The sequence below is a fragment of the Camelus dromedarius genome, chromosome 16 (genome assembly GCF_036321535.1).
Source record: "Camelus dromedarius isolate mCamDro1 chromosome 16, mCamDro1.pat, whole genome shotgun sequence".
NCBI lineage: Eukaryota > Metazoa > Chordata > Mammalia > Artiodactyla > Camelidae > Camelus > Camelus dromedarius.
In genome coordinates, this window is record NC_087451.1 from 49322685 (window position 1) to 49347634 (window position 24950).

The window sequence follows — 24950 nt, forward strand, 5'->3', positions numbered from 1 at the left end:
GTCCCCTACCCCCGGCGGCGGCGTGGGCTCGGCGGTGCGGGACAGCGCGGCCTGCAGTACGAGCGGCCCGGCCCGCCATACGCCCGGCGGATCTGAGCGCAGGTAACTCAGGCGGCGCGGAGCTGGGCCTCGCGGGATGGTGGCGAAGTTTCTCGGCGTGTTAACTCTTGCGCTCGGCCGGAGGTGGAGGATGAGGGGAGGGCTAGGTCCCCGCACATCCCCCACCCCGGCATCGTCCCTCCGCCTGCGCCCCGGCGGCCCGGGGGTGGCCTGGACGCCGCTGCGCGCAAGGCGTCATGTAACCCTTCGAGGGCTGGTCTCGGAGACCATAGGTCGAGGTCGGGCGAGCTGGGTGCCGCCTTTGGGGGACGCCAATTGGGAGAAACCCAGAACCTCGGCCGCGCAGAGCGTGTGGGAAGTGGGCGGCCGGATCCAGCCGGAGAGAGCCCGTCGAGGGGTGCAGCCCGAATCCGAGATGCGCGGGAGCTGAGGGCTGGGTCTTTGCGGGCGAGATGAGGGTGTCGGTTCAACTGGCCTACAAAGTCCCAGTCCTCGGCTCCCAGGACCGACTCCTCCTCGCCCCAGGCCGGCGCGAGCTCAGCGCCCAGGTTGGGCAGGGACCCCGGCCGGGCGGCACCTCGCGGGTCCGCACTGGAGATGGGCTGGCTAGGCGCGCTCGCCGCGGGCTCTGTGCGGAGGTTCAAGGGATCCTTGCGCTTGGCTGGAGCAATTGGAATGCGCTAGGTAATTCGAGTTAGTCCCTGCGTGCGGTTCGTGTCCTCCGAGTGGAGCCGGATCCCCGCCGCGGCCCACCTGGAGGGAGGGGAGAGAAGGCATCCCCCTCCCTAACCGACCGAGCTTCTGCGCCTACCAGGGCCCGCCCCGCTGCGCTTTCCGGAGCCGCAACCTTGAGCTTAGGGGTGGTGAGGACTGCCCGAGGTCTAGAGTTCCCCCTGGGAATACGGGACGGGAAGTGGAGGTTTTGCCCCGTCCCCGCGCCCCACCACCATTTCTTTAAAGATGGATCTTTGTGGGTGTGTTCCTAATGGCTAGTCTTTTGTTCCCTGACATATGCAACATAATGCCGACGCGACCCGAGTCCTCTTGGAGTTTTATGGTGAGATTCCCTTCTTAAACCCTTTATTCAATAACTTTGCTTCTACTTTCCTCCCGCAAAAGAAAAACCCCACCACCCCTGAAACCTTGGGTTTGCCTGGTGTTGGAACTTTCTGTTTGTTTTTGTTTGTATTGTGTTTTGGCTGTCTTGGGGCTGGGGGCCTTGGGAAAACATTTGGGAACACACAGTGAAGTGACCTGAACCGTGAGAAGGGCCAGTTTGACAAAATAGGGCACTTCGGGCCCCCTTCTTCCTGCCTTTGGGAAAGCTGGAGAAGTTTCTAGAAGGGGGGAGGGAGAGGGAGAAACCAGCCCAGCCAGGTTGGCCCACCTCTCTTGAAGTTGTGGAAGGCTTTTCCGACTTGTGTGGGCCAGTGTAGAGGAGACCTTTGCAGGGATCCTATCACACCTGTGGCCGTGTTCTCCTTGCGGTTAGGGGTCCCCAACAGAGGGGAGCCGAGTGTGAGTGTGCAGGGTCACTGAGGCAGGGTTGGGCCTGTGAGCCCAGGAGTGGGCTGGGTACAGCCCTGAACTGCAGTTGGCCGGCATTTTACCCGCGTGAGCTTTGTCCTGCGGGCTCTACCCAGTGGACCGTGCAGATGCCGGAATTGGGGGAGAAAAGAGTTTCATTGACTGTGCATCTGAATGTACAGATCTTGATGAATTCTCAGTTTGGAGGCAAAATCTGAGTGGACTGGTGGGAGCCTTAACTTGAGGCTGCCTTAATGAACGAAAATGCTCTGAACGAAAATGCTCTGTTAGGGGTACTGGATCAGGTTGGGAAAACAAAACTCTCCCTTTGAATGCATGCCTCTCCCGGTCTTGGGGATCAGTGTCTTAAAGTAAATGAAGTGGAAATCTCCAGAATATTGCGTGGTCATAAACACCCGTAGGACTGGTCTGGAGCAATGAGATGCTCAAAGCAGGCAGAGTTTAGCTTCTGGAGGAGACAGGCACAGGGATGAGGGGCATAAATCACTGGGAACAGGGTGTAAGGAGCCCGGCAGAGCTCCGGACCTCCCCTGGCCTGGCCCAGGTGGCCGGTGGTTTCCTCTCAGGCTGTGCCCCGTTCTCTGTGGCTGCCCAGGGGTTTAGGAGTTTTTAGGAAATGCCTTGGCACTTCTTTCTTTGGGGGGAAGTGAGTGATTAGGCTTTTCCTTCTTGGGATTTTTTTCCTTTGCAAGATGTAATTGAATCAGCTATGCTGGGGGCTGACCTGGCCTCCAGCAGCCGATTTGTGCTGTGATTTAAGTCGTGGTATTTAGGAATCGTGTTTTAGTTGAAAGCTTTTTGATTTCGCTACCCCTTTTGAATTCTCATAGTTTCCTGAAGCACGTGCCGCCTCCTCCTCCACCCTTACCCCAGTCCATCCCTCTAAGCGGGGTACCTTGCAACTTCGTGGGGGAAGTGGCTTAAATGGCAGACTTGTTTGCCCTGGAGCCTTCTTCAGGAAGCAGCTAAATGCATGGTGGGAAGCTGGCGGGAGGCTAGGATTTTAGCCAGACCCCCAGGGAGACCCACGGAAGACTCCTAAAATCAGCTGGTGCTGCCTACTGGGAGGAAACTTACATTCCCTCAACTCTTAAGTAAATTGCAACCTGGTGAATAATTAACCTCGCCCATTTAGCTTTTTTTTTTTTTTTAAAGAAAAATAATATCCCACCCTGTGAAAGATTAGAGATCAATTTTTGTCCAGCTGGAGGAAGACTGGATTGATGAAGGAGTGTTGGGAGAAGCCGACCCTCTCACCTCCACCCCCAAGTCCTAGCAACTCTGGACATTCTGATCTTAGAAATCCCTCCAGGGTTTCTCTGGTGGCTGTTGAGGGGGGCGGTCTCTGAGCTGCCTCCCCAGGTTTCCTTCAATCCCTCTGCCCAAAGCCAGGGATTGTCTGAACCCTCAGGAACGGTCAGGATTCTGCCCTCCACTTTCTGTAGCGACAGCTTGGCTCTCACTTCCGCACTGAGTTGATTCTGCTGCCCCGCCGGTTTGCAGCTCTCTGCACGGGATGGTAAATATTTGGCCTGTCTGTCCTTTTACACAAAAGAACAGCGCTCCTAATCTGGCAAGTCCATAGAAGAATTGTCTTAGAAGCAAGGAATCCTTTTGGGGTCTATGAAGGGTTTTTCTCAAAGCGGCCCAGTGTGAGGGCCATGAAGGCAGATGTTGGGTCCAGATGGACTCCAGTTTAACTACCATTTGCCAGCTAGGTGGCCTTTGGCAAGTAATGTCTCTGCCTGTTTCTTCCCTGGTGGACGAGGGTTCTGAGACCTCCCTTGTAATGCTGCAGTGAGACTTAAAAATGCAGGCCCAGGGCCTGGCACACATCAGTAGACCTATAACTGCTGGTCATTGTCTCCTCGACCCTCTTATTTTGAATAAGCACATGGCCTTGGGCAAGTTTCTTAACCCACTGGGAACAGCAGCTTTGTAATCGTAAGGCAGGATGATGTTTGGGAACCTGGTCCCCTGTCCAAGTCTCAGGCCTCTCGGTTTTTACCATCCACCAACCACGTGCCAGGGACCGGACCTGGCTGGGGTTACAACTGTGGGTAAGACCCTGGCCACTTCAATTTGTACACCAGCTCTGTATGCAATTGAGGGGTATTATGAGTCCTCTGGTTGTTGCCGAGGCTGTGACTCTGAGGGGAAAGGCTCCCCCAGGGTCTCACAGCTGCCTCTGGTGCCACAGGAGTGGGATGCCTGGGTGCAGTAGGGCCTCCCGGTTGGAACCAGCCATCATGAGCTGTGGAACAGGAGGTGGATGGGTCTGGATTAGCCACGTTCCTTAAAGGAACCCTGGGTGCGCAGAAGTGGCCACCTCGCACATCTGCTCAGCCATGCATCCAACCTGGAAGGACTTTCCAGACTCCATGGTTCAGGAAAGGCAGATTGCCACAGCTGCTCTTGGCCCACTCACAGACCCAGCAGGTCAGCCAAACACACTCCAGTGGGACCAGTCAAGCAGGGTACAAAATCGAAGGGCTGGAGGAGGGGGAAGGAAATCATATGATATTCCAAAAAGTGCTGCAGAGTAATCACCATGGGGAATAAAAATCAGTTTCTTCAGACTTCCTTATACTTTTTTTATGGCTTAGTGAGGTTTCTTTTTGAATTTCAAACTGGTGGTGGAGATGGACCCTAATCTCTTCATTGCTTTAAAGCCTGCAGCCTCCATAGCCCTAACTGGCCCTGGGCAGGGTTTACAGGTGACTTCTCACCCACTGCTCGGCTCTCTCCCGCCCCTCTCTGGCAAGGTCTGGGGAATTTTGAAATTGCCCTGTAGCCAGACCCCTGGTGTTTGCTGCCCAGGAGAACTGGGGAATGAGGTGCTATGTGGAAAGAACCATCATCTGATTTTAATCTCAGCTCTGCCACTCTGGGCCTGACAGCCCCCTTCTCTGTCAAGTAGGGGACTGGCCCGAATACAGTGTACACCCCTTGTAGCCTCCACAGTCTTCTAAGGTCCTGAGCCAGGAGGCTCAGAGGCAGGCACCCAGTTGGAACATGGGGCTGTGGTCTGGAGGAGCAGGGGAAAGATTCAGAGGTGTGCAGCTGGGAAATTTGGATCAGTGCATGAAGCTTTCTGGTTCATTCTTATGAAATGTGCTTCCTCTCACTGGATTTCTGCCCTGGGGTGCATGGGGTTCAAGGGAAAAGCTGGCTTCTCCATCTTGGTGCCTGAAGCTTAAATTCTAGTCTTCCCATTCTCATTCTCCAGATCTGCTGGAAGGTAGACCTCCTCCCCACCTTCTGAAAACCAGTAAATTGCATTGCTGCTAATGTGTTCATCACATCACCCAGCTTTCCAGGAGGCTGAAGGCAGGCGTTGGGGAAAGGGTGTTAGCTTTGCAGGCTCTCCCGTGGACTAGCTGGGTGACTTTGGACCAGTGACATGCCTTGCCGAGACTCAGTTTCCCCACCTGTGGTGCTGCATGCCCACTGTGCAGTACGATGTGAGGATCACATGAAGATGCTTGTGTGAAACCCAGGGCGCGTGGTGGTGGTGGTGGGGAGTACATGGTAGAAAACTTTGGAAGAAAAGCAGGTCCTTGCTGTATATGAGGGTGGGGTTCCTGTTTCTTCAGGGAGATACACCTGGTACATTGAGAGAGGTAGGGGGGCAAAGTCACTGATTCTTCCAGGAGTGGGTTCATCTGATCACTTACTAGTGAGAGTCGGGATAACGTTCTCTTGAATCCCTTCCTCTGGAGCTTACTGCTGTGAGCTTAAGAACATGGGGGGAAAAAGTTTAAAAAAAAAAATGTGTCTTTGCTCTTGGAACTAATAGGGCGATGAAACAGATACTTGGAACCAGCACTTGCATATAAGCAAAATGTTGGTCTCCAGCTGCCTGGCTGGACCACTGTATATCTGGGAAAAGTTAACCAGACCACTTAGTCCCAGCTGGTTAGTGTGGAGGGTTCTCCCTCCCCCGGCCTGTGTCTCTCTTCCCCTGCCCCTGCCTCTCCTCCTCCTGTCTAGTGATACCAGGCATTTATTGTTGCCCAGGTCTGGGTGCACACGCTAACCTTGGCCAAATCGCTGAATGTAAAAACATCTGGCAAAATATCACATTTCGACAATGGGCCTTTTTTCTGTAGAGCCAGGGATAGAGGGGGCAGTGTCAGGATGTTGGAAAACCACTTAAGCATTGACAGTGGAAGGGGGCAGGGTCCAGGGTCCTGACTTTGAATGTCAGGCGTGGGGATAGAGCAGGGGGGCCACTCCCTAAAATAGAAGTAGGCCTCCGAACCACATCCCTCTTGTTTCCAGAACCCGAGTTGGGGAGGGGGCTGCAGCCAGCTTACCTTGGCACCCTCCCTTTGGTCCTTTTGGTGGATTCTGTTGTAATTAGACAAGTTGTGACAAATACCCATTGCCCTTTGGGCCGGGGAGCAGTGAGCAGTCCTGCCTGGAAACCCAGCCCCATTCGCTTGGGAGCCATAATTAAGCAAAAGAACAGTTCACGGGCCCTTGATTCAATAAAGACCCTTTTATGATGTTGGTTTTTCCCAGAAAAATAATACCACTTTGCCCTGTTTATTGCATTTAGATGTGTAATCATATTAGGGCTAAGCAGCCCGGGGGACCCAAGTTACGTAGTTGGGGTTTTCACCAAAGGCTGTTTACCCGGTCTTTAGAGAAAAGCAGTGCCTTTACGGAAAAGGAAAAAAAAGACAAGGAACATTTTGGGGGATTTTCTCTCCGCATTTCAAAGACATTTTCTTCCGTCAGGGTGACAAGCGACCCAGGAAGAAAACCAGAAAGTGAAACTAACTCGACTGGCTGTGTCAGTGCCGGCCCTGGAGACCACAAAGGGGTGTGCCCAGCGCGGCCCCTCCCTTGTCGCTAACCGTATCTGTCAGTCACGCGTGGCAAGTGCCCGGCAGAGGGCTGGAGGAAGTACCAGAGAGGATGCGTGTGTCCAGGAGTCGTGGTGTCCTAGCACGTCTCCACTGCCATGGCAGGGCTGCAGGCGCCGGTGTTTGCAGGTGGCTGTCTGCCTCCCAGGCCCCTCCCTGTGAGGGTACTCAGCCCTGACTAAATATAGTCCTGAAGGTCAAGGCGGCTTTTGGTTTGTTAGAAGCGTTTGCCTGGCCCCGCCCACGCACTGGCCCCGCCCACGCACTGGCCGCTCCACCTTCCATATATTTGCATACAGAGAGCTCTCATCAGCAGTCCCCCTCTCCACTCAACCATACCCTCTTACCTTCTTACCCAGACCTTGTGTCAGGCAGGCTCAGAACGGTTTCCCAATCGCCGAGTAAAATCCCTCCTAGGAATCTGCCCGGTGCTGGGGTTAGGTAGGGATCACCAGGGTGTCCAGAATCTCTTTCTCAATTTGCAGTTTAGAAATCACAGGCGGTGAGGAAATTTCTGGGAGTCACTCGTAGGCGTGTTCTATTAAGAAATAGAAGGGTATAACATTTCAGAATGCTAAAACTGTGTTGCATTAAAAAGAGGGGAAATCCATTTAATTCCAGGATATCTAATGGGAGTTGTTGCTGAACTGTCTTTTCAGATATTATCCTTTAATGCATACAAACTGGTCTGTCTGTTTATGGATAATGCATATGAAAATACTCTTTCAGTGTCATGACTATCAAGGTTTGCAGTGTGTGTGTGTGTGTGTGTGTGTGTGTGTGTGTGTGTGTGTGTGTTTAACCTTATACTTTAGATATCCTGAATATTTTACACTTTTTGAAAGAAGTGCTCTTAAGTTTATATATAAATATATAAATATCCCCCCCCCAAGTAAGTATAATTAGAACATCTGAAACCAGATTATCCAATTACTACACTTTTCTAATTAGCTGTTAGGAATTTGCAATGAGATAGAATTCTTTTAGATTTCCAATGAAACTGGCCACAAGGAGGTCCCGAGGAAGTACACCAGGGTTAAAAATCATGGGTTTTCGGTTTTTACTACCACCCACTCACCTGCTACCTCCAAAACACCTAGTGTGCGTGCCCATCAGGCAGCAAAAGTGACCAGAAAAGAGTTTTATTTTCCTTGTCCTGAGTAAATGGGGTTGGAGAAATTGTTTATGTTAACTTCTCTCTGCTCCTGGCAGTGGAGCAGGCACCTGAAGGTGGGGTTCCAATACTACTTTTCTACAGTAGCAGTGTTAGTTTTCAGCAATAATGTCAGTAGCTGTTCTTTGGAGAAAAAATTCTGGGGCTCTGCATTCACTCAGTTGGTGTTTTCTGTGTGCCTTGGGTGTGCTTTCTGTGAAGGTGGTGGGGGTTGGGGGGGCAGTGTACAGGGGTGGGGACCTCCAACCAGGACCAGGGAGTGACGCCGGGACTCAGCATTTGCACTTTGTAGCAGCTCCCGGTGTCGGCCCACAAGCCTTTATCCAAAATTCTGAACTCCAGAAAACTCTGAAAACCAAAAGTTGTGTTTATAGCTAGTTTCGTGGGAAATCCTGACCTGAGCTGACTTGAGACTATTAGAGTGTATTTTTCTGAGGGAGTGTGGATCTTCATGGCTTTCGCTGCTGAGACGATAATATGTGTGAGTATGGGTGCTGCCCTGCTGCTCTGGTTACCGTGTTACCTTCTTACCACCTGAACAGTTCTCAAGCACGTGGGGCCTGAAGGTTTGGGGTGAGAGCTTGCAGCCCTGGCATAGGAGCAGCAGCTTCACAAAGACAGCAGGTGCCACGGCCTCGGAGCCCTTCCCTCCCCAGGCCTTGAGCTCCATGAAGGCTCAGCAGGTTTTGCTCACTGTCGGATCCTCCGTGCCCTGCTGGGTTCCTGGTGCAGACTACGTGCTGGGTGAATACTGGTCAGAAGCAGAGGGTCAGCCAGCTTTGTTCTTGAAGGCCGAGTAGTCCATATTTTAGGTGTTGAGGGCCATGGGGTCTCTGTTGCAACTCGTGCTCTTCTGTCGTAGCGTGAAGGCAGCCATGGATATGTGTAAATGAATGAATACCCGTGTTTTGATAAAACTGCATAAACAGGTGTCGGGCCAGGTCTGGCCTGTGGGCGCACAGTTGGCTGACCCCCATGAGAAGGGTAAATGCCTCCTTAATCATAGACCCTTCCCCACCCCGTTAGCCCTGCTGTTTGCGTGCATGGCTGCTGCTTTTCCTCCCCCAATGGAGCCTCCTGTAAAGAGATAAAGGCACGCACCCTTGGCATTGGCCCCTCTGATGTTCTGGAAACGTGGCTGAAAGGAAGGCGCTTTGGACTGGCCTCCCTCGCAGGAGTGGGTGTTTGTGTGGACAAATGCGTTCAGGCTCCGGTCCAGCCTTGCCGAGGGGCACTCGCGCCTCCACCCACTGATGAGTTTTTTGGGGGCTGAGCCAACCCTGAGGCATGCTGGCCCTCAGCCTTGGGCCAGGCAGGGAGTTCGCGGGGCACAGGGAGTTTGTGGGGCATGGAGGGAGCTGAGGGTCTGAGAGTGAGTGTTTAGGAGCCGAGGTGTTCTTAGTAAAGATTTCTGGCACTTAGTACAGATTTCTGGCAGAGAGATGGGGGAACGTAAACCCAGGGGCTCTGATGCATGAGTCTCAGGCCTCTTGGCTGTGTTCATCCCAGCCCTGGAACAGCTAGCAGGGTGGATGGGGCCCGTGAGTCTGAGAAGGCTTTCCACTGCAGTGGGAGCTCAAACCCAGCCGAGCCCTCTGGCTCCCACTCCCATGGTGGGCTGGCCTGGACAGGATGGCTGGCTGGCTGGCTGGTTGGCTGGAGGGCAGCACCTTGCAGAGCCCATGCCCCTAAGCTGAGTGCTGGGAGCCACCAGCATCCCCCTGCCCGGCCCCTCCAGGCCCCCCAGCCAGCCCCTGCTGTAGGCTCTTGTCCCTAGCTGTACCCAGGTGCTTTGCTGTTGGCGGAGTGTGTGTGGGGCACCCCCAGAACATCCTAGAACTGCTGCCCTCTGCCCGACCACCTTCTTTCCTAGTCTGGGTGGGATTGGCACAGAATTTTCTTAACTTCATGTTTTATTTAAAAATTTTTTTCTTGTTTTAAAATTTGCATATATGTACTATTCATTGTTTCTAAGAACAGTTTAGAGCTTTAGCTTTTTTTAAACATTTTTTTATTGAGTTATAGTCATTTTACAATGTTATGTCAATTTCCAGTGTAGAGCACAATTTTTCAGTTATACATGAACATACATATATTCATTGTCACATTTTTTTTTTTGCTGTCAGCTACCACAAGATCTTGTATATATTTCCCTGTGATATACAGTATAATCTTGTTTATCTATTCTGCATATGCCTGTCAGTATCTACAAATTTTGAAATCCTAGTCTGTCCCTTCCCAGCCCCCACCCCCTTGGCAACTACAAGTTTGTATTCTATGTCTATGAGTCTGTTTCTGTGTTGTATTTATGTTCATTCTTTTTTTTTTTTTTAAGATTCCACATATAAATGATCTCATATGGTATTTTTCTTTCTCTTTCTGGCTTACTTCACTTAGAATGACATTCTCCAGGGACATCCATGTTGCTGCAAATGGCATTATGTTGTCGGTTTTTTATGGCTGAGTAGTATTCCATTGTATAAATATACCACATCTTTTTTATCCAGTCATCTGTTGATGGACATTTAGGTTGTTTCCATGTCTTGGCTACTGTAAATAGTGCTGTTATGAACATTGGGGGTGCATGTGTCTTTTTGAATTATATTTTTCTCCAGGTATATGCCCAGGAGTGGGGTTGAAGGATCATATGGTAAGTCTATTTTTAAAGAAACCTCCATACTGTCCTCCATAGTGGCTATACCAATTTACATTCCCACCAACAGAGTAGGAGGGTTCTTTTTTTCTCCACACCTTCTCTAGCATTCATTGTCTGTAGACTTTTTAATGATGGCCATTCTGGCTGGTGTGAGGTGATATCTTATTGTAGTTTTGATTTGCATTTCTTTAATAATTAGTGATGTTGAGCATCTTTTCATGTGCTTTTTGGCCATCTGTCTGTCTTTGGAGAGATGTCTGTTTAGGTCTTCTGCCCATTTTTTGATTGGGTTGCTTGTTTTTTTGATATTAATGTGTATGAGCTCATAGTTTTCTTTCTAACGCAAACTCCAAACAAGGGCTGGTATCTCTGGTTGGCCTTTCTTTTCCTTCCATCATGGTTTTGTGGGCTGCTGGCTATTTTAGGGACTCTGAGTTCAGAGCGGAGCCTCCTTGCTCTGCAGCTCCCGTGGAAGCCTTGATAGCTTTTCAGACCCCAGCATGAGATGGCAGTCCCTCGGTCATCACCGTGGGTTCCACAGAGGCCAGGCATGGAAGGAGGGCTCAGGGAGACCCTAGGCATTGAACTGGGGGTGCTGGTGTGTTTGGTGACGGTTAGTTCTGTGTCAGAGTCAAGCCTAGGTGGGTCCCCGTCGCTGTCCTAGCACAGAATGGAGGGTCCTCCATTGTGCCTCTGCCTGGCGCAGCCCCCTGACCTCACCTCATCACTGAGCCCCGGGCCAGGCACTGCCTGTAGTACCATGGTGCTCAAGTGGCTCAGAACAGAGTTTCTCAAAGTTGGGCATCCCGAGAACCACACAAGGAGCCTGTTGGCAATGCAGACTCCAGGGTCCCTCAGCTGACCTCGGGCCCTGGAGTCAGCACCATTAATAAGTGTACGTGATTGTGAGGCTGGCGGTTCCAGGACTGTGCTGCCGGTGGGCTAACGGGGAAAGCAGCATGACAAGTGTGGAGTCGGGGAGCAGGGCGAACAAAGGGGCTCTGGCCCAGGGCAGGGCTGGGGTCAGGAAAGGTCACCCAGAAGAGGTGAGCTGAGTCTTGAAGAGCAAAGCAGGGCGTGGTAATGATCTTGAACCTTAATTGAGTGCTTGGTGCCAGGCTCGGTTCTAAGCCTTTTATGGGAATGGACCCATTTAATCCTTACAGCAACCCTATGAAATAGGTGGTTACCTTGCTCTTGGAGCGCAGAGAGGGCTCAAGGAACTTGCCCAACGTTCTTGGCTCGTAAGCAGTGAGCTGGGTCTCAACCTCCTGCTCCATTTCACCGCACTGGGGCCAGGGCGCCACGGGCAACAAGACCAGCTCATGCAGAGGCTGTGCAGACCGAGGGCTGGGGCTTCCTAGTAGATGAAGCAGGATGCCGCCGTGTCTCACGGTTCAGGTGGCTTGAATCTAGTGTGTGGGGACAGCTTGGGTTTCGCTGGCAGAGAATTTGGCCGTGATCTTGGTTAGGGCAGAAAGTTCCAGTGAGGTGACAGCTGCTCTACCACAGCTCTGAGAGGGTGGAGGCTGTAGCCGGGCCGCGGGGATTCTGGGTCCACGTGCTCCCAGTATGAACGAGGCAGGACCCTGGGGTGTGGGGAGAAGGCGCAGCGTTAGTGCTCAGGGAGTAGTGAGGCCTGCGCCATGACACCCGCCCCAGCTGCTCTTCTGAGCAGGAAGAATTCTCCACTCCCAGAGAGCCAGCACCTGCTCTTGGGGTCTGTAGGCAAGGGGGAAGCTGCTTGGAGAGGGGAAGACACTTTTGTTGGAAGCCAGCCAAGCTCTGTGTGCTGCTTTCCTTCAGTCCTCACATTGTCTTGCAAAGAAGGTTGCTTATTCCTATTTACTGACGTGACAGCTGAGGCCCAGAGAAGCAAAGTAACTTAGACACCATCACACAGCAAGTAGGCAGATAGTGGTGCTACGTTTGTCTTCCGTGGGATGCACGTTTTACCACAGTGGGGTCCCTGGAGTTCTGAGAGGCCACGTGTCCTGCACACCCAATGGGACCGGTGACCAGGCTCCCGAGGAGTGGGTGCAGTGCCAGGCTGGGTGGGGCAGGCTCCCAGCAGCCAGCAGGGCAGATTCCAGCTGAGCTGGGGCACTGGGTGGCATTCCGAGCCCCGCGTCTGTGGGAGTGGCCTGCTGGGACCTTCCTAGTCAGGGGTCCTCCCATAAAGGAGGCCCCTAAACCACCCACGCTCTGATTCCGGAGCCCGTTTCGTCCTCCTATAAGAGAAAAAAATCGGCCAGCAGCCCCGTTCCTTCTTCCTTGTCATGCACTTCTTGGCCATCCCCTCACCCCACCCCCAGTTTCTTCCAGCAGAGCGGTCAGCCCGTTGACTTGAACCTGAGCACCGTCGGGACATGCTAGAGCCTGCATTCATCTTTGCACCCCGGGCTGCTTGTGGGCGGGGGTGGGGGGCCTCTGCTGCTCCTGTGTCACGTCAGGCCTGCAACCGTCACCCGGCCTCTCAGGAGCTCAGTGTCTGCAAGATGGGCTCACGGCCCACGTGTGAGGACAAGGGCCAGCTGGCCCTCCCCCGGGTCTTCCTGCACCACCCCGTTCCTGGGGCTGCCCTCGTCCACTTGGAATCCTGCCAGGGTTCTAGCCCACAGCTCTCTGCGGGCAGAAGGCCTTGGGTTCCCAGTTGGCTCTGGGTGGAGCACAGGCTGGTCGTGTCTGGGTGTGCCTCGGCGGCGGGGGGTGGGGGGCAGGCGGTGAAGACAGCTGCTGTCCAGGCCGAGCACTGGAGAGAATGGTGCTGCTGTGGAGAACCCCCCACCACCACAGAGCTTCCTGGGGTCTATGCGGGGTGGGCCAGGGTCAGTGGGGGCCATCATCCCCACCTCTGCTTACCTGGGCCCTCTGGCCGATGACTTACCCACCTGGAGAGTGTTCAAGGACAGCAAGAAAAATGAGGGACTTTCAGGGGCAGCTGTGTTTTCTGACTCAGTCATAATGCCCCTAAAAATCCTTATTGTTCTTGCAGTGTGCATCCGGAGCGGCACTGAGCCACCCCTCATCCACCCGGCCACTCCGGCATGGTTCTGGGCTGCCTGGTCACCTGGGGTTCGATTGGGGGGTGTCCCCCCCATCCTCCTGAAATGAGAGTGAAGGGGGACTTGCTGATTATTCAGAAATTTTGTTGATCAATGCATTGATTCGTATGTACTTCTGTAATTTTCTTTTTTGGTGGAAGACTGGGGAGGGCCAGGCTCTGAGACATTCCTGCGTGGATGGGAGCCCAGAAGACAGGACAGGGTCTCCCCGGTTTGTGTGCATGGAAGGTTCCCAAGAACGCAGCTGCACGTGTATGGCCCAGGGTAGGGTGGCTTCGGGGCCAGTTGTGTCCAGGGTGGCAGTGCTGGGCTGGCTGGGATGCCCTGCCTTTCCTGAGAAGCCGGACCTGCTTAGGGGTATTGGGTTTTAGAACAGGAGCCTTATTCCAGGCTCTGAGACCTGGTGAGCTGGTCATTTTGCAAACCCCTCCTGCAGTGGATTTGAGGTCGTTCCTCCGACTGTGACCCTAAAGCCTGGTTTCTCTCGGCCAGATGTTGTCTGCCCATCTCACCTCCTTAGCTCCTGGGTCTCCACCCTGCTCAGCTGGTGCCCCCTGTCCCCCCGGCTGAGCCAAGGTTATTCTGGGTGGAGGTGGGGCTCCTGGGGGCTTGTCAAGCAGCAGACATACCCCTCTTAATGCAAGAACACCATTCCACAAGAATGTCACCAGATCCCACAGCAACAGGATCTTCCCTCTGGCTGAGGATTGGGCAGGTGGCCTGTCTGTGGGTGGGTGGGTGGATGGATGGGGAGGTGAGCAAGCAGCAATCAGGACTCTGCACCTGTGTTCCACCCCGGGTCTCATGAGCCTCCTGGATCAGCAGGGGAAATTCACTCTCGAGGTATTTCTAAGATTCCCTCCCAGGTGCTGACTCAAAAGCTCTTATCATCCAAGATGATGGCCATTTGTGGGATCCTGACCACCACGATCCTCCTTCCTGGCTAATCCCAGCCCCCTGCTCCTGCGATCAGAGATGGTTTTAAGGTGCTGAGTTTGCTCTGGAGCCTCAGCGTTCTTCTGCCCAGGGGAAGGGACAGCTCCAAGGTAAAGTTACTACGCAATGGAGGCGGGGGAAGTGCTGTTTATCCCTTCTTGGTGAGAGGTGGGCGGGGCTCTTGTGAGATGAGATTCTCACAACCCACAGTGGACACAGGTGATGGAACACATTCTGTCCTCCCTCATAGCTGAGCATTTGCTAACTTCCAATCAGCTGTCCCTCCCAGAGGCCCCTGTGCCCTGCCCGTCATTCCCCAAGAACCACCTTGTTCCCGAGTGTGTTCCTCATTCTTTACCCCAGACATTTGCCAAAAAAAAAAAAAAAAAATCCATTTAAGAAAAAGATAGTGCATAGAAAGTAAAACTGATTACTGTTTTTTCCCTCTTCATTTCAAAAACATTTCAAAAGCATTTCAAAAACACAGAAGGATGAAAAAGGCTTATAGATGTCCACACTTAGAGGTAAAGTCTGCTAATGAAATAGAGCCTTCCAGCATTTTTTTCTCTTTGCATGAACACACCCTCACCCAGTTAGCAGGATTGGGGCTTCTAAAAGGGGTGAGGCTCGTAACCCATTTGAGTAATGGCCCTGGGCCCTCGGAAGCCAGAAGGTCTCTATTTTCTTTTTTGCCAAATGGGCTGGGCCTTGGGCTGAAGCTTGCCTCCAGCCAGGAAGCTAATTGGAGGGTGTCGCACTGGGTCTCTCTACAGCACTGGGTCTCTCTACACCGAGACTGATGAAGTTGCTGGGGAGGATGCTAGAAATGTGGGCTCTGTGCTGACTGATTTCTGAGCAGACTCCTGCATTGCTTCTTGACTCTGGTCACATGCAAGAATCCCTTAGTGTTAGAAAAAATTTCACTGCCTACCCTCACCCGAGACCAGTTGGATCTGAATTGCTGGGTGTTGGGAGGGACCCAGGCCTTGGCATCTTTGTTTTTCTTAGGTTCCTCAGGTGATTCTGTCAAGCTGCCAGAGGACGACCAGGCTCCATGCCCACAGGTTGGAGGTGGAAGAGATTTCCTCTAGCTCTGCTGTCAGAGTCTGACAGAGGACATGTGCAGCTGGCAGACTTTCTCTTCCATTATTTTCCCTTCTGCTCAGAGTCACCTTTGATCCTCATTTTACAGATGGAGGACTGAGGCTCAGGAGATCAGGAGACTTAACCAGAGGACACACAGCTCGGATGCAACAGAGCTAGGATTTAGATCTGCAGCTTCTGCCTCCCAAGGCCAGTGCTCTTTAAGTAAAATTGTTGTTTATAATTAGCATATGTAGTTATAACAAGATGTGGTCATCACAGTGTCCCAAGGTTGGGGGTGCCTCTGTCTCGTGGAGGAGGTATCTGCTCCCCAGGGAGGCTGGGTGATCGTCCCTGAGTCTTCCCAATGCTCAGTGTGTACGTGGCCAGCTTGGACCCACAGCCTGCCATGCTGCCAAGGATCCCAGCTCTGGGCAAAGCAGGATTTAGCCCCGTTTTCAGAACAGGCAGGAGGCATGGCCCAGGTCCCACAGCGGGTGGTGCCCTGGGCTCCCTAGTCCCTGCTCCTCGCCTGGACGGAGGTGTCTGGGAAGCAGCACAGCCGGTGAGGGGCTTGCTTCTCCAGGCCCTGCTCTGAGTGGGGCGGCCCTCAGGGTCAGGACCCCTGCTGGGGGTTCTGCAGGCTCCTGAAAGCTGTCCTCGGCCCTCCCTCTCTGCTACAGAGCTGGACTCCCGGAGCCTCGCCGGAGGGCTGCCCGGGCAGGCGGCCAGCAGAGAACTAGCGGGCAGGCGCACTGTTGGATCCAGGAAGTGGTCACTGTTCCTGGGCCGGTCTGGGGGCTGGAGGGCCAGCCTGCCTCGGACGTAACAGCGGGGATGGGAGCTGAGAACACCACTCTCCCAGGGCCCGGTGGCTCTGGGCCCAGCCCACGGCCATCCTTTGGCAGGGAGGGCCCCAGCCTTGCCGTGCCTTCCCTTGCTGGGCCCTGGCTCTTTCTCAGCGGGCTCTCGCCCTGCTCCCCACCATCTCTCTGCAGCAGCGACATCCGTTTAAGCTGCATCCCAGAAGACAGGATGGCTGGGCAGGCAGATACAGCCAGCACCTTGGTGGGAAGTGGGGCAGGGGCCCTCAGCTCAGGCTTCTTTTGCCCACATTCTAGGAGATCTGGGCTGGGAGGTGGCCCCGAGCTGCCAAGAGCAGACAGGCTGAGGCCAGAGCTTGGAGCTCCTGGAGGTGGCAGGAGTTTGTCCAGCAGCCTGATCAGCGACAGCCACTTCACGGGGGCCGTGGGTAATGCCCCCTCCCCTCCAAACCTGCAGCCTTATTTATTTAATGGATGTAGTGCTGCCCTGTAGGAGTAGGTCTACTTTTAGGCCTATTCTGAACAGATACGAAGCTGTGGCTCCCTTCCCTCCCATTCCAGGAGGACCCTTCACCAGAGAACTCAGGAAGTACCTGGCATGAGAATGTGCGAGCGCCACCGCACCGCCCAGGACGTGAGTGTGGGTCTCCAGGTGCTGGATGTTGTTCTGTCCGTCATCTCTACAAAGATGACCTTCCCTTCAGCTTCCTCTCTGGCCAGACCCTGTGGGGATGGTGGTTCTGGACTGAGAAGCTGCCCTCCTTGCCCCTGTGCCCTGTCTGGTCTGGCCCCCCAAGGCCCGGAGCCCAGGGAGGCATCCTTTCCCTCCTTGGGGTACATCCTACAAGTTAGGGTGCTGTCAGCTCCAAGGTGTTCCCACTGGGCCTGGGCCAGAGCCCCTCCCTCCCCCGCCAGCCTCCTCTGGGTGCAGACTGACGGCTCCACACAGGCAGGCAGGGCCTTCTGTTGGCCTTGGCTGGTGGGGAGGAGACTCACTCTCACCTTCTGTTTAGACTCTTGTATCTAATTAACATGCAGAGCCTATGACATTGCAGAACAGCAGCCTTGGGTCTTGAGTGAGTCTGGGGCCTGGCCACTGTAGTGCTGTCTGTCTGAAGGTAGGAGTGGGTGACAGCAGCACCCCCCCTGGTTATTTGTGGAGAGATATGATGACCATCTGTTGGCTCTCCCAATCAGCGTCCACAGCCCCTTTCTTCTTTTTCTTTCAGGGGATCACCTCTTCTGTACCCCTGGGGTTCAGATAGGGCCAACTGCATCCCCTGGCTTTAGAGGCAGGCATGTGTCCCAAGCTGGACACTGCAACTCCCCCTTGGGACTTTTGCAGCAGCTATGGGAGAAGAGGCATTCACTTTTCAGGGTGGGAGTTGCCAGGTTGATGGTGGCCATTCCTGTTCTCCACTGGAAGACAGAGCCAACAAAGAGGAGTCAAGAAGTGGAGAAAGTGTGCTGTCCAGACATCAGTAAGCCATGCCTGAAACTAACTGTACCTCTGGACTAACCTGATTCTATAAGCCAATATCCACCCCCCCCCCAAAAAAAACTATCCTGAGTTGGGTTTCTGTCATAGAAGGTGTCCGAATAAAGCAATGTTCCTGTTCGGTATCATTTAAAAAAATCAACTTTGAGGTACACTTTACGTGCAGTAAAATCCACCCATTCTAAGTATCCAACTCATAAGTTGTTTCAAACATGTACACCCTTGTAACTACCACCACAGACAAGAGATAGAATATTTCTCATTCCCCTTTATGGTCAGTTCCGCAGCCCCATATGACCACAGACTTACCTTTGTTCTAGGGATTCATTTCGCATTTTCTGGAATTTCATGTAACTATTACATTAATGTAAACGCTTTTATGTCTGGCTTCCTTTACTCAGCATGTTTTTGAGATTCAGTCCTGTTGTTGCGTGCATTAATAGTTCATTCCTTTTTATTACTGAATGGAATCTTATTGTATGGACGTTCCACAGCTTGTCCATTTATCAGATGATGGACTTTGGGTTGTTTCCTGGTTTTGACTGTCACAAAGCTGTCTTGTGTAGGAATGTGTTTCGATTCTTGTGCCTAAACATCTCATTTTGCAGGTGAGGAAACTGAGGTCCAGAGAGGTGGAATGACTTGTCCCCGGTCCCATAGCCGATGGATCCTGTGGCTGGTGCAGGGACCATAGGTAACAGCAGTTACGTGGCTGGAGGAACAGGGCGTGGTGTTTGGGTGTCCCTTCATAAAGAGCCCCTGGGACTGCGTGGGGAGGGACTGTTGGGATGAGCTGCAGCCGAGGGCCTCACCTTTTTTACCCCCGGACCAATATCGTGCATTTCTCCTCTGTGGACTCCACAGTTTGAAAGATGATGTTTACTAAACAGTCTGCGTTTATTCCATGCAAGTGGCAGCCAGCATCCACTTCCCCAAATGTATTTCTCTAACACGTAAAGACATCTAGAACTGCCTGTCTGAGCTAACAGTTACTTCATATGAGCATGCTTGGAGGAAGACATGGAGTTGAAATCTCTCCAGCCAAAGCTAGAGACTTTTTTTTTTCTTTTTTTTTTTTTGCCTTGGGGCCAACAAATCATGCACCCATCCTAGAATTCTGGAAGATGTCAAGTTGGGAGTCCCCAGTTTAGTCCTGCCTCTCTCATCTCACAGATGCTTCAGCCAGGTCTCTTTCTTGGTCCTCTCTCTGTTCAGGTCAGGTCCCTGGAGGTCAAGGAGAGCCTTGTCCCAGTGCTCATATCGTGGGTCCATGTGGGTCATTTCCCTTGGGACTTACAGTCACCCCCTGGATCCAACTCTGCTGAACCCAGATGCACCTCTGGGCCCTCTGGGCCCCCTGGAGGTGTTCAAGTATTAGTGCTTAATCCCTTGCCAAAGGTTCTGTTTTCTAGGGACATGTGCAATCTGGCTCCTGGGTCTGTACTCCATGGCCTCAGTGAATGTCGAACAAGAGGAGAGGTACATTACAGGTCATGGCCGTGGGGTTGGGGACTGGATAGGGGACAAGGATGCTGCCAAATTCATCAGACTATTCCCCTTTCTCTCCCCATCTACTCACTAGGTCTGATCAGCCAAATCCTCTCTGACGTCAGAGACCCTGGCCTCCCCCACTAACCTCTGTCCAGGACGAAAGGATCCAGACTCCTTATCCTCCACTTGCTAGATGTGTGATGCTGGCAAGTTACTCAGCCTCTCTGAGCCAGCTTCCCATCTGTATGATGAGGGTAAGAATGGTCTCACCACCCAGGCTGGTTGGGATGACAGTTGGTTTTGTGCCTGGTACAGAGTGGGGGAGGGCATTGTTGAGGCTACCTGTCCAATTACAGACCTGCTGTTTTTTGGGAAACACCCCTCCTCCACTCTCAGTCCCTACTGGGCAAATTGGGCTTTTCCCCTATCCAACCCCATCCCCACACCTGCCACCAGACCCAGGCCAATCAGCACATCTCAGTATCGACCACAAGTATTGGCTCAGGCCTGGGCAAGAGACCTAAGCTGGACTGGTCTCTGTAACTGTGCCCTGAAGTTTCTGGAATAAGGAAAGTGGTACTTGCTCTTTTGCTGAGATCCTTAGCCTGGAGCTACCAGAGGCCATTTTTACTGTTTGGCCATTTGACAATGAAGTCAGTGCAGTGAAGTCTGAAGAAAGCAAAGCCAAGAGATGGAGCGGGACACAGACTCCTGAGGATGCCCTTACAGCTCCCGGATCCAGCCATGCCAGCAGCTAGTTAACCCCTGGGATTTTTAGAAATTAATACATAAAATTTTCTACAACTCAGTAATAAAAAACCAAACAATCAAAAAATGGGCAGAAGACCTAAACAGACATTTGTCCAAAGAAGACATCCAGATGGCCAACAGGCACATGAAAAGATGCTCAATATCACTAATTATGCAAAACTACAATGAGGTATCACTTCACACTAGTCAGAATGGCCATCATTTAAAAGCCCACAAATAATAAATGCTGGAGAGGCTGTGGAGAAAGGGGAGCCCTTCTACATGTTGGTGGGAAGATAATTTGGTGCAACTGCTGTGGAAAACAGTACAGAGTTTCCTTAAAAAACTGAAAACAGAGTTACCATATGATCCAGCAAACCCATTCCTGGTCACACATGCACTCTAGTGTTCACGGCAACACTGTTTACAATCGCCAAGACATGGAAACAATCTAAATGTCCATCAATAGATGAGTGGATAAAGATGTGGGGGGGGTGTGTGTGTGTGTAAAAAATATTACTCAGCCATAAAAAGGAATGAAATAATGCCATTTGCAGCTACGTGGATGGACCTAGAGATTACCATATTAAGTGAAGTCAGGCAGACAAAGACAAATATCATATGATATCACTTATATGTGGAATCTAAAAAGAAAATGATACATATCTTATTTACAAACCAAAAATAAGACTCATAGACACAGAAAACAAACTATGGTTACCAAAAGGGAAAGGGTTGGGGAGGGATAAATTAGGAGTTTGGAATTCACAAGTGCACACTACTATATATATATATAAAATAAACAACAAGGTCCTACTGTAGAGCCCAGGGAACTATATTCAATTTCTCGTAATAACATATAATGGAAAATAATCTGAACATGTATGTATGTATATGTATAACTAAATCACTATGCTGTACACCTGAAACTTAACACAATGTTGTAAATCAACTATATTTTAACTAAAATAATTTTTTTCCTTGTTATTTGTTTAAGTCAGTTCAAGTTGAGTTTCTGTTACTTAAAACTGAAATGATCTTGACTAATATCACAGCTTCCCTACAAATGATCCCTGCTGTTATTGTAATTGATGTTATTATTATAAACACATTCCCAGGAGGATGCAGCCTTGGGGATGTGTAGTTCAGGTTCCCCCAGGGACCACTGCTACTCTCCACACATTATATATCCTGCATAGCAGCTCCTTCAGGGCAGGGATTCATTTTTGCTGCCGACATATCCCAGGTGCCTGGTGTCTGCTGCAGGTTAGGTGATTCATGGACACCCACTGAATGAACAAATGAAGTTGGCCCATTGCTGTCTCATCCCCAGGCCCAATTCACATGTTGCCCTCTCTGCTTGTCCTTGGCTGACATCTGAGCCCCCTGGGGTGTCTGCCAGGAGTCTGTCTTGGCAAACTGATCTCCTGTTTTCACAGTTTCACTTTCTAGGGCCTCATTCATCCCTTATCTGTTCATATATCCAGTTTAGAAAATCTTTAAAGTGTCCATTATGGACAACTATTTTAAACCACTCACAAAAATTAACTCAAAATGGATCAAAGACTTAAATGTAAGCCCGGAAACCATAAAACTCTTAAAAGAAATCAAAGCAAGAAAGCTCCTTGGCACGGGGTCTTGGCAATGATTTTTTGGATATAACACCTAAAGCACAAGCAACAAGATAAAAAATAAACCAGTGGGATGACAGCAAACTAAAAATCTGCACAGCAAAAGAAACAACAAAATGAAAAGATAATCTATGGGAAAAATATTTGCAAACCATACATTTCATAAGGGGTTAACATTCCAAAATATATAAAGAACTCCTACAATTCAACAGCAAAATATTAATGATAAGAAAACAGGTAAAGGACCTGAATAAATGTTTTCCAAAGAAGATAACACGTGTGGCCAACAGGTACGTGAAAACATGCTCAACATCACTAATCATCAGGGAGCTGAAGATAAAAAACCACAATGAGACATCACCTCACACCTGTTAGAATGACTATCGTCAGAAAGATGAGAGATAACAAATGCTGGTGAAGATGTGGAGAAAGGGGAACCCTTGTGCACTGCTGGTGTGATTGTAAATTGGTGCAGCCACTGTGGAAAACAGTATGGAGAATTCTCAAAAAATTAAAGCTAGAACTACTGTATCACCCAGCAATTCCACTTCTGGGAATACATCTGAAGGAAATGAAAACCCTGTGTCAAAGAGATCTCTACCTCCATGTTCATAACAGCCCTATTTAAAATAGCTAAGACATGTGAAAAACCTAGGTGTCCATTGACAGATGAATTGATAAATATGTGGTGCGCGCACACGTACATAATACAATGGAATATTATTCAGCCATGAAAAGGAGGAAATATATTTGTGACAACATGGGTAGACCTTGAGGGCAATATGCTAGGTGAAATACGTCAAAAAGAAAGATGCTCACTTATATGTGGAGTCTAAAACAAAAAAACAAAAACCAACCTCAAAAAAAGATCAGATTTGTGGTTATCAGAGATGTGGAGCCGAGGAAAGGGGGATTGAATGCAGTCACTCAAAATGTACAAACTTCCAGTTATAAGACAAGTAAGAACTAGAGATGTAATATACAACATAATGACTGTAGCTAACACTGCTGTATGGTATATTTGAAAGTTGTTAAGAAAGTAGATCCTTAACACAATACTGTAAATCAGCTATACTACCCCCCCCCAAAAAGTAGATACTTAGAGTCACAAGGAAGAATGTTTCTCTTTATCGTACCAACATAAAATGACAGATACCGACCAAACTTATTGTGGTTATCACTCCACAGTACGTGTAAGTCAAGTCATTATGTTGTACACCCTAGACTCATGCAGTGCTGTATGTCAGTTGTATCTCAAGGAAACTGGGTGTGGCAGGGGAAGCGTCCCTCCTTCCAGGTACCAGGGAGAGATGCAAAAATGAATAATGGTGGGGAGGGTATATAGCTCAAGTGGTAAGAGCACATGTTTAGCATGCATGGAGTTCTGGGTTCAACCCCCAGCTCCTCCTCTAAAAATATATAAACCGAACCCCCCTCCCAAAAAAAAAAGCCTACATGAAATTTTTTTTTAAAAAATGAGTAATGCCTGCCTTCAGGGAGCTTCTGTTCCAGTGGGGATGCATGCTGACAGTTTTGGTACAAGTTGGTTATTTGAGGTATTTGGGTAATTTCCTGGTACTCTGCAGACCGGATAATGAAACCACTCCAAAGTGGTTTTAAACTAAGTTGGAACTAACTGGTTTAGTTATTTAGTTACGGTCAAAGAAAAGTTGGCACCTTCCCTCCCATCTCCTCTGCCAGTTCACACCCTACCCGGGTCAGCCCTCAGTTTCTTACATTGTTCCTGTTACTGACATTCACATCCTCTTCTGCCCCACAATCAAGTCTTTATTGCTTTGTCCACAGGTTGACTCAAAAGATGAAAAGCCGTGGAACTGCATTTACAGGACTATAATTGTTATTTATCCTTTACTGTGAGCATCTCCTTTTGGCTGAAGCTAATTGGATTGGGGTTTGTGTTTGGTCCTGTTTCGTTGAATTGGATGAGATGTATCAGGCCCCTGGGACGGAGCTCCCCCGACCGCTTTTGTGGGCCTGTGACCCACACAGTCACGCAGGGCCTGTATGCAGAAGGGCCCTGTGCTTGGTGGATGCTTGGCTGTTGCTGTCTTGAAATTCAAAACAGTTTTTGAATAAGTGTCCCATAATTATGTGGCCAGCCCTGAGCTCACTGCCTTGCTGATAGAGGCCTGAGTGATCTGAGAAACTCTCGTTGGGCAGCTTTCCCTGGGAGGAAAGGCAGAGTCCTTAGGCAGGTCCTGAGGTAGCCACAAAAAATTAAAGTGATAGACCATGGACCTGAATGTTGGCTTGTGAATGTTCCCCCTGCTGTGATGTCAGGCTGGGCTTCTCCAAGTTTCCATCCTACAAAGGGGCTGAAAGATTGGTGAACCTTGGTCTCTGCAAAGGAGGTAGGATTATTCTGATGAGAGCGTCAGTGCTGAATGACCTGCCCAAGGTCCCACTGCTTATAAATGGCAGGTCCTAGATTCAAGTCCATGGTCCTGATTCCCAGACCCCAACCCTCTCTGTTCCACTACACTGCCTCCAGACCGATGCCACGTGTGATGCAGCAGACCTGGGTTTGCATTTTAGATCTGTTCCCAGTTTGCTGTGTGTCCTTTCATGAGGGACTTACCCTTTCTGAACTACTTACCCCAGCATCTGAGAGTAGATAAACTTTAAACGTCCCTTTCCAACAGAATCACTATGAAACTAAAGAAAATAGTTAAATTTTATCTATAGATAGATTCCAGCTAACAAAAGCAGAAGGAATGAAATAGGACACCATTTTGCAGTCCCTAACAAATTAATTGCATGAATGATGGCTAACATCACAAAAGAGAATCAGATACCATGTACCTCCTGATACATCTCAACACCACCAATGACAAAGTCTTGCCAATAAAAAAAAAAAATCAAACTTGAATCTGATCAAATCTCTGCTTCCAACTAACAATTTACAGGACAGAGAATAGAAGAACACGTCCAACTACACCACAGGGCGGCGATCAGGAAAGTCCAGATGGAGCAAAATGTCACAAGACAACTAGTTTCTTCCAATGAATAAAAACAAAACACTAAGCCCAAAGAGACTCAAAAGACATACCGACCAACTGTAAGATGGAAACCTTATTTGGATCAAAATTTAAACAAATTGTAAAAGGGCAATCATGTGACAATTGGAAATTTGTACACTGGCTGTTCGATAATATTAGGAATTACTAATTTGGGGGGTGCAATCATGGTTTAGTTAGTTTCTTTGTAAGGAAGGGTCCTCTGAGAGAGACACACTGACATGTTTATTGATGCAATGATGTCAAGCCTGAGCTCTGCTTCAAAGTAACAGGAGGATGAGGGACGGGAGTGGGGAGGCAGGTCTGGATGAGGCAGGGTGGG

General features: G+C 50.4%; 1 long non-coding RNA gene across 9 annotated transcripts; it reads left to right on the top strand.

Moving 5' to 3' along the window:
* Positions 1-24795, top strand: LOC135323261 (uncharacterized). Of its 9 annotated transcripts, XR_010384628.1 has the most exons (10): positions 754-1117; positions 10272-10306; positions 13308-14423; positions 15506-15606; positions 16518-16648; positions 16782-16854; positions 17598-17701; positions 18327-19197; positions 19301-19463; positions 23397-24498. It is a non-coding gene; the product is annotated as an uncharacterized LOC135323261 (long non-coding RNA). The 9 variants fall into 9 exon arrangements; XR_010384627.1 differs by having other exon boundaries at positions 15506-16648; XR_010384630.1 differs by lacking the exon at positions 13308-14423 and having other exon boundaries at positions 15506-16648.
* The last annotated feature ends 155 nt before the right edge of the window (positions 24796-24950 follow it).